The 9691-nt window shown below is 39.8% G+C and overlaps 1 protein-coding gene across 1 annotated transcript in view; it reads left to right on the top strand.

Annotated features, from left to right (window-relative positions):
* The window catches only part of MED7 (mediator complex subunit 7), a 117682-nt gene that overhangs the window by 100518 nt on the left and 7473 nt on the right, over positions 1 to 9691 (top strand). The window lies entirely within an intron of this gene.

Below are 9691 nucleotides of genomic sequence, written 5' to 3'. Positions count from 1 at the left end.
TGTAAATAAATTTCATGAGTCCATGAAAATCATTAAATTGTTAACAACAGATGATAACAGTTGGATTAGAGTAACTGTTGATAACAGTTAACAACAGTTGGATTTGAGAAGAATGACTCTGAGAACCATGTGTGTTTGTATGAGCCGGGGAGTCATCTGCTAACCTTGCAATTCTTTGCTCATTCTCTTCTGTGACAACAGGGTCTACTAGGACGGAAGTTGGGTTTCCAGTAAAACTTAGGGACTTTCTCTGCAGAGCAAATGTAAGTGGTAGAGGTGGAGGAGGTGAGAAATAAGATACGGATTCTGGGAGGAGTGGTAGCTTGGGAGGATGAGAGGAAGCCCTTCTCAGTTGCTCTGGTGGGTGGCTGGAAAATCCCATGTTGTGATTTCCGATACACAAAGACCAATAGATTGTGGAGATCAATGTGTCCTTGGAGTTAACTCTTGAAGCAGTGGGTCTCGGTAAGAGGAGAGAAAGAGCCATATTCTCTAAGACCTGAGAGGGATTTGGGGGAAGCCTTCTGGAAATGTGAGGAGTTATGGGGTAGAGGAGAGAGATAAAGGGGAACTCTTTCCAAAGCCTTTGACTCAGAGCCCCAAATTTTCACTATGCCAGAGGCTGAATCAGCCTAGTTAAAACAGCTTAATCTCACGACTCTGTACCCTTGGCTTTACCTTTTGTCTTTCTTATCCTGTATTATGCATTCTCACTCCCTCACCCCAAAGGACTTCTTTAATGTGAACCTAGTTAGTCCACTATGCAGGGCGTTAGCTGAGCAGATCCACCGTTTACACAATTTACCCCCACTGAAGTAAAGTGGAGGTGGGGACTTGCCCACCGCAACATGCCCTGCCTGGCACTTTCTCTGGATTTCCTTTTCTATCTTGACAGTTCATCAAGAGACGCATGCACAGATACCTACGTATTTCAAAGCGACAGGCATCTTCCTCCGGAGAGAGGCATCAGTTTGGGTATCAAGTCAGCACACCCTATTAGATAAAGGCCAATATTTTTGACAGCAATATTCATCACCATGGTAGCAATTCTGCAGCTGCAAGTGCAATTAGACAATGGATGGTTCATTACAAACTAACCAATGTCCCAAACTTCAAGTCTGGCAACACACATACATACTAGAAAGGGGTTTTTTCCCTACAACAAAATAAGGTCATTCACAGGATTGTTGTGATCGACTGGAGTCTTTCAGACAGAAGAAAGATGTGCTATGGTGGGAAGAAGCAAGTTGCCTCAAAATATTGAAGGCAATGTCATGGCTGGCAGAGCAAGCGTGATGTGATGCGGGGAACACAGCAGGGGCCAGGCCATGCAAGGCTTTGAGGTCCATTTAAAGGATTTTGATTTCTGACCTTGGAGTGATGCAAAGCCACGATATGTTTTAAATAAGGGAGTGGCCTGATCAAATGTGCACTTTGTGGAGGGTACTGTGGTTTCTGTGAAAAGAAGTATTTGGCTAGGGGGTTGTTAATATGTGACTTTATGTTACTTCCTATCTTTGGCCACAGGATCTATGTCATGAGGAGATTGGAGGGTATGTTTTGAAAGACACCGTTCCATTTGAAATATCCACGTGGGGTGGACATTTCTTCAACGAAGGACTTGTGGCCCCAGCTGCTGGGGGTGCTTCCCACAGAAAGCCTTCAGCTGGCAGTGAGTTTGGAAATTGCCTGGGTTCCTCACCCGAGGTGCACGGCAAGAACTGATTGATGTGGAGTGTGAAGGTCAGGCCATCGTAGCCCAACACAGAGCCTCTCTGAAGGGTCACTCCAATTCAAGAGCTCAGCTTCTCCCTCTGTGCACTGCTGCTTCTGCCCCTTCCCTTGCAGAGGCGATCCTAGGGGTACTCCTTAATAAAAACCCTCCTCCCAAAACTCTATCTCAAAATCTGCTTATTGGAGAACACAATCTGTGATACCATGATAGTGTAATGTGCTGGTGTCGCCTCCTCTGACTCGGGTGTCAGTTGGAGGAGGATAATAAGGAGACAAAGAAAAGCAGATTCAGAAGGAAGATAGCCAAGTTCTGTGCAAGTCACAAAGACTGGCGTCTGCATGGGGTAAAGAAGCCCAGAGGAACTTGAACACATGAAATCTGTTTCTGTCCTTTGGAGGCCCCATGTTCTAAGAAAAGTTCATTTTGGACCCGAAGCAGGTGGAACCAAGTGGGTAAAGACTTTCTCAGATAACTGCAGAGAAGCAGCATGTGGGCTTGCAATGGGTTGGACCACTGTATCTGCAGCCCCTAGGACGGTAGCTGGCATTTAGTAAATGAGCAATAAAAATGATGAGTCATCGCATTTATTAGAAAATGAATGCATCATTAAGCTCTAAAAACCTGTCTAAGTGTATATTGCCACACATGTCTTCAGGAAAATAATTCCAATCTTTGAATGACAGAGTTCCATGGAAGGACCTCTCCTTTTTAAATGGTGGTATGTGAACTGCTGATCCTGTCTTTATTTAAAATTGTAATATTTTGTCCATCATGGGCTTTTTGCCTTAATTGTTGTTTTTTAAGTATTGCATTTATTTATCTTGCTTACTGAGGTTTTCTCCCCCTCCTTAATTTTGCATCTGAGGCAAGTGCCTCACACACCTTACCTTGGTCCCAGCCCTGAAGTGATTCTGAAAGCAAGCAGCTCATATTTGTACACAACTGCCATTCAGGAAACTTGAAATTTTTCTCATTTCTTTTGATTTTGTTCAATACCCATCTTTCCACATGTTTTTTTTTTTTTTTTTTTTTTTGGCCACACTGCGCAGCTTGCGGGGATGTCAGTTCCCTGACCAAGGAGTTGAACCCGGGCCACGGCAGTGAAAACCTGGAATTCCAACTACTAGGCCACCAGGGAACTCCCCATCAATACCCATCTTTCAGCAAAAATATATTCAGCACTGGCTACGTGTGAGGCAATGCTAGGAATTGTCAGAGCTGATGCACAGATAAGTTAGGAAGCTAGCTATAGCCACAGAAATAAAGCAGGTGTATAATTACAACTTAAGGCAGAGAAGTGCTGGAAGTGTAGAAAAGAGGCTACGGGTGGGTATGGAGGTAATTTTTATTTGGGTGAACTTGGAGAAACCTTTTGAAGAAGGTCACTTTTGAGATGGACTTTAAAAGGGTTGGATACAGCCCAGATCTTTTGGGGAGTGTTTAGAATATAAATCAAGCAGTCGATAAAATGGATAGATTTTGTGATGATTCAAAAACACGTATGATAGTGGCACAGCTATATAATGTAAATGTAGACTTTAATGACAGTAATAGTGTTGACGAAAATTCAATTAACTATGAAGTTAAGAAGAAAAAAAGGGAATTTTATTTGAGCCAAACTGAGGATTATAACCCAGGGAAGCAGTTTCTCAGAAAGTTCTGAGAACCGTTCCACCTGTTAAGAGGTCGAAGGCAGCCATATACATTTTTGAGACAAAGGATCATACATCAAAATGACATACTGATATTTTACATAAAATTCATCAAGGATACATGGTTCAGGTAAACACATACAAAGTGAACAGCAAGTCACCATGACCCCCTGGGAAAGAACAGAGCTGGGAAAGAACACTATTCGTTTAAGAAGTTACATTGCTAGCGTCAGAAGAAAGAAAAAAATTGATGTTTATGGCTGAGCAGGCACCCGCATCTTTGAGGAGCTCTGGTCAGTGTGTAATGCAGACGCATACTGCACATTAGGGAGGGAGAAGCCCTAAACAAACACAGAGAGAAAATTTTATGTTTAATTTTTTTTTTGTCCTGCTTTAAAAATACATTTTATTTCATTGGGAGGTACCACAAATAAATTAAAAGGCCTTACCTGACTTTTTTTGCAGATTCTACATCCTTTTAAAGTTCTTCAGCCTGCAAGAGATAACTGACATTGTTTCTCAGTGGGATCTCATATGTGGGGCACGCATCTTTCTGTTATAAAACAAAGTGTAAACTGGGGTTAGTTCCCCAATGCCAGGGTTACTGCTGCCGCCTGCTGCTACAGAAAGGTGTAGCAGGCAAAGCAAACTACGGACATCCTCCTGGCCCATCTGCTGCACACAGGTCTGGGTTGTTGAGATTATTATTAGTGATAAGGTCATTAGTACCCATGAGACAACAGCAACAGTGAAAACAGTGATTAGGAATTAAAACTACACAGCAGACTGCAGAGAACAGTGCATTAGCGATGATTCTCACTCAAAGTGCATTGTTCAAACAATGTAGATGAGCTGATAAGTCTTTTGACAGGAATAAGCAGAGGCTGGAGATGAACAATTTAATTTGCTAGCTCCCATTTTTTTTCTGTCTGGGCTTATTAACAAGCAGAGACACAATGTAATTTACTAATAAGAGTTCAGAGATTATTATTTATGAAGCTGTCTACCAATGACAAACATAGTAAGACCAATAAAATCAATAGGGTAAATGTGCTGGAACATTTGGACTTTTGCATGCTAAAAAAAATCTTCTAGAAGAAAACACAGGGGAAAAAATCTTTGTGACCTTGGATAGGACACAGAAAGCATGACCCATAAAAGAAAACAATTTATAACTAGGACTTCATCAAAACTAAAAACCTCTGCTCTTTGAAAGACACTGTTAAGAAAATGAAAAGATCAGCCACAGCTTGCAAGAAAATAAATATAATAACAAAACACATATCTGATAAGGGACTTTTGTCCTGTGTGTGTGTGTGCGTGTGTGTGTGTGTGCTCTTACAACTCAATAGTAAAAAAAAAAAAACAAGCCAATTAAAAAATGGGCAAAAACTTTGAACAGAGAGTTCACCAAGAAAAGATATGTATGGCAAATAAGTACAAAAAAGATACTCAACACTAGAGAAATGCAAATTAAAACCACTACATAGCCATTAGAATCGCAAAAAGGAAAATTGCAGAGGAGGGTACAGAGCAACTGCAACTCTTACAGTTTGCTGGTAGAAATGAAAAATGATATAGCCTCTTTAGAAAACTGCTTGACACTTTCTTATGTAGTGAAACATATACGTATTATAAGGACTTGCAATCCCTTTATATTAACTCGAAAAAAAAATGAAAATCTTATGTCCATAAAAGACATGTATATGAGTGTTTATAGGACTGGAAATAGCCGAAATGTCCATCAACTGGTGAATAAATAAATGAATTATGGTGCATCCATACAATGGAATACTCCTTCAGTGTAAAAAGGAACAAACTATTAATACATACAACAATGCTGATGGACCTCAAAACTTTTATGCTAAAGTGAAAGAAGCCAGACACAAAAGTCTACATACTGCATGATTCCATTTATAGGACATTCTGGAAAAGGCAAAACTACGTAAACAGAAATCAGATCAGTGGTGACCAAGGGGTAGGGGTGAGGGCAGGGATTGAATCCTAAGGGGGCACAAAAGGAATTGCTTGGGGTGAGGCAAATACTCTATATCTTAATTCTGGTGGTGGTGGTTAGATGACAGTATATATTAATCAAAACTCATTGAACTGTTCACTTGAAGTTAATTTTACTCTATGTAAACTATACCTCAGTAAACCTAACCTTAAAAAAATCGACAGGGTGGAGAAAAAGTGTGACTATTTCTGCTTGCCACTTAGGATCAAGTGATAAAAATGATGTTCTCTATAATGTGCCAAGCTCCTAAAACAGGCAAGATGCTAGTTGTCAGGTACTCCTGCCTGTTACTGCCCCCTCATCTCCTCCCACTCTCCCTTTGCTCGTTAGTTGTGGAGCACACAGGCTCCCTTCCTGTCTCTCTAACTCAGGAGGATCATGGCAGCCTCAGACTCTGCACTAGCTGTCTCCAAGATATTTGCACAGTTGACTCCTTCTCATCACTCATGTCTTAGCTCCAAAGACAGCTCCTAGAAGAGGCTACCTTGATCACCTTCTAGAAATAAGTTACCTGCCAACCCACCCAGCTACCGCATTATTTTGTATTATTTTTCTCCCCACAGCCCTTATCACTATTTGAAATTCTTATTTGCTTGCATGTTGTTGTCTGTGTCTCTCCATTAGAAGGCAAGGCTTTTGTCTGTCATTTTTACCATCTAGAGCAGTCTCTGGCACAGCAGATGCAATAAAGATTTGTTGAATGGATGTAGTCCTTGTTAAACTAGAGAAGACATTTTTTTTTTTTTTTTTTTTTTTTGGCCACGCCATGCAGCAGATGGGATGTAGGATCTTAGTTCCTCAACCAGGGATCGAACCTGTGCCCGCTGCCGTGGAAGCGTGGAGTCTTAACCACTGGACTGCCAGAGAAGTCCCTAGAGAAGGCATCTTTAAGGAATAAACTTCCTATTCAGATTCTGGAAGTAGAGCCACCTAAACAAATGTTTATTACACACCGTATTTTCACTAGTCCCTCCCATGATGTGAATTTCATACCATTGTTCATTTGTAGATTATTGTAAAGAACACTAGACTGAGAGTCAAGAGTCCCAAATTCTAGCCTTGATCCTGCCACTAACTAAAACACTGAAAATTTGGGTCCAAAATTCCATTTCTAGAAATTTATATCAAGGAGAAAATTACAAACATATACACGTGCACCAGGAACCAGGATGCTCATCCAATGTATTCACAATAGCAAAGTTGGGAGGAAGATAATTTCACTCAACGGTTTTGGCTAAATATACCCTGGTTTATCCATCAGTGTCACACTGTGAATTCATTTGAAAATGCTGATTATTCAGTATTCATTTTGTTACTTATTCAATAGATGTGCATGGAGTACTTGCCAATTTCAGGTACTGTTCTAGGTGCTGAGGATGTAGCAGTGAATGAAACAAAGGCCCTCTGCTCATGAATCTTGTATTTTAATGGGGAAGAAAGACAATGAAAATAAATCAACTACATAATATGATATCAGATGATAACACGTTCTATGAAGGAAGGATAATGCATAGTAAGGGGATTGGGGACATTCCCCAAGAGAATGACTGGGGCATGCCACTTTATATAGAGTGACCACAGAAGACCTCTCTGACAAGGTCACATTTGACCAGAGACCTGTATGAAGTGAGGAGGTGAGGCATGTGAATATCTGTGGAAAGAGAGTTCCAGGCAAATGCAATGGGTCTAAGGCAGAAGTAGGCTTGAAAATTTCGAGGGAAAGAAATAAATCCTGTAGCCAGAGAAGACTGAGCATGGAAAAAAATGGTAGGAAATATTATTGGAGAAGTAGCCAAGGACTAGATTTTGTAGTGCCTTATATAGGCCATGGTGAGGACATTAGGTTTTATTATAAATGTGATGGAAAACCTTGGAGAGCTTTGAATAGAGTGGTTAGATTTTTTTTTTTAATTGGGGTATAGTTGCTTTACAGTGTTGTGTAAGTTTCTGCTGTACAGCGAAGTGAATCAGCTATATGTATACATGTATCACCTTTTTTTTGGATTTCCTTCCCATTTAGGTCACCACAGAGCATTGAGTAGAGTTCCCTGTGCTATACAGTAGGTTCTCATTAGTTATCTATTTTACACATAGTAGTGTATATATGTTGATCCCAATCTCCCAATTCATCCCACCCCACCTTTCCCTCCATGGTGTCCATACTTTTGTTCTCTACATCTGTGTCTCTACTTCTGCTTTGCGAATAGGTTCATCTGTACCATTTTTCTAGATTCCACATATATGCGTTATTATACGATATTTGTTCTTCTCTTTCTGACTTACTTCACCCTGTATGACAGTCTCTAGGTCCATCCACGTCTCTACAAATTACCCTGAGTAATACTGCATTCTATATATGTACCACATCTTCTTTATCTATTCATCTGTCAGTGGACATTTAGGTTGCTTCCATGTCCTGGCTATTGTAAATAGTGCTGCAATGAACATTGGGGTGCATGTGTGTTTTTGAATTATGGTTTTCTCAGGGTATATGCCCAGGAGTGGGATTGCTGGGTCATATGGTAGTTCAATTTTTAGTTTTTTAAGGAACCTCCATAGTGTTCTCCATAGTGGCTTAATCAATTTGCCTTCCCACCAACAGTGTAAGAGGGTTCCCTTTTCTCCACAGCCTCTCCAGCATATACTGTTTGTAGATTTTTTTGATGATGGCCATTCTGACCAGTGTGAGGTTATACCGCACTGTAGTTTTGATTTTCATTTCACTAATAATTAGTGATGTTGAGAATCTTTTCAAGTGCTTCTTGGCCATCTGTATGTCTTCTTTGGAGAAATGTCTATTTAGGTCTTCCACCCATTTTTTGATTGGGTTGTTCAGATCTGTCTTATATTTTAAGACAGTGTGGTAAATAGGCTAAGGAAGGACAAAAGTGGAAGCAAGGAAACTATTTAGGCTATTTCAGAAGTCCAGGGGAGATTAAGGTGGCATGCACTAGGACTGAGGCAGTGGGGATGGTGAAAATTAATTATATTTAGGACTTTTACTTATTTCCAAATAGAAGTAATACAAAAGGCCGGTATGGTAGTTTTGAATGGAGTACGGGAGAAAGAGGAGTAAAGGTGAACCTTTAGATTTGAGCATTTGCAATTGAATAAAGATGTGGGATAAGAGGGTCTGAGTGAAAGGAGAGGGTGTTGCCAGGGCCTGGATATCATCTGGGTATTACCACCTGGATGACATCCCACTAAGAACTGATAACTGAGCCCTGGGGCAATTCAAAAGATCAAATGTGTCAAATGCTGCTGAGAGTAGAATAAGATGAGTACTAAGAATGCCCATTGGAGGTCACAGTGTACGTCACATTGGTCTCAGTGAACAGAGAAAAGCCTGATTGGGGTATGCTCAAGAGTGAACAGAGTTCTTCAACAAATAAACTGATGGGGGGTGGGGGAGTGGGGATTGAGGTGGAGGAAGGAAACTATAGATTAAAAGATAATTAAATGATACATCATCCAGTTACAAAGGGGGGGACGTTATCGGATCCTCAGATAATTGGTATACAAATATTGACTTGATTTTGATGATATTAAATAGTTATTAATTTATTTTAAAATGAGACAATGGTTCTCTGGTTCCACGAACAAACAAAATGAGTCCTTACTTTTTAGAAATGCTTGCTGAATTGAAATAATGTCTATCGGTAGATAATTGTTGAAGTTGGGTGATGAATACACTATTCTCTCTACTTTTGTGTATGTTTGGGAACTCTCCGTAATTAGTTTAAAAAAATAAAATCAAATAATCTTAAAGAATTAAAGTTGAGAATGTTTATCAGAATAACAACCTTATTTTTGTAAGCGCAACACGCTCTTGGAAGATTCCCACAAATTTAGAAATGCGTAACATTTCTTACGAAAATAACCTCCAAAAGACTTGTGTACTTTTTTTTTTTTTTTAACATTTGTTAATTTGTTGCCTGGAAATAGAATCTGAATTCGTAAATGAAAATAAAAGTGAACAGATGGTGAAAAAATGCAAATTAAGAATATATTATTGATTCTCAATCATGTTCACAAGTATTTCCAGATTACAAAATACTTAAACAGCATATAGAGTCCAACCTCATATTTTTAAATGTTATTTTTGACAGTGGGGCTACAGTCGATATCATTTCTAAAAATATCTGCTTACTGTATTGTCTAACGTTTACGTAAGACGTATGGATGCCTCAATCTTAAGCGTTGAAAAAAAAAAAAGAAACAGAAAGGAACGAGCTACCAGCTGCTGCTTTTATTGATACAAAGTACATAAAGCCTCGGCGACTGCAA

The sequence above is a fragment of the Balaenoptera ricei genome, chromosome 3, assembly GCF_028023285.1.
Source record: "Balaenoptera ricei isolate mBalRic1 chromosome 3, mBalRic1.hap2, whole genome shotgun sequence".
In the NCBI taxonomy this organism is placed as follows: domain Eukaryota; kingdom Metazoa; phylum Chordata; class Mammalia; order Artiodactyla; family Balaenopteridae; genus Balaenoptera; species Balaenoptera ricei.
The sequence above is the reverse complement of the archived record's forward strand: the minus strand, read 5'-3'. Positions and strand labels throughout refer to the sequence as shown.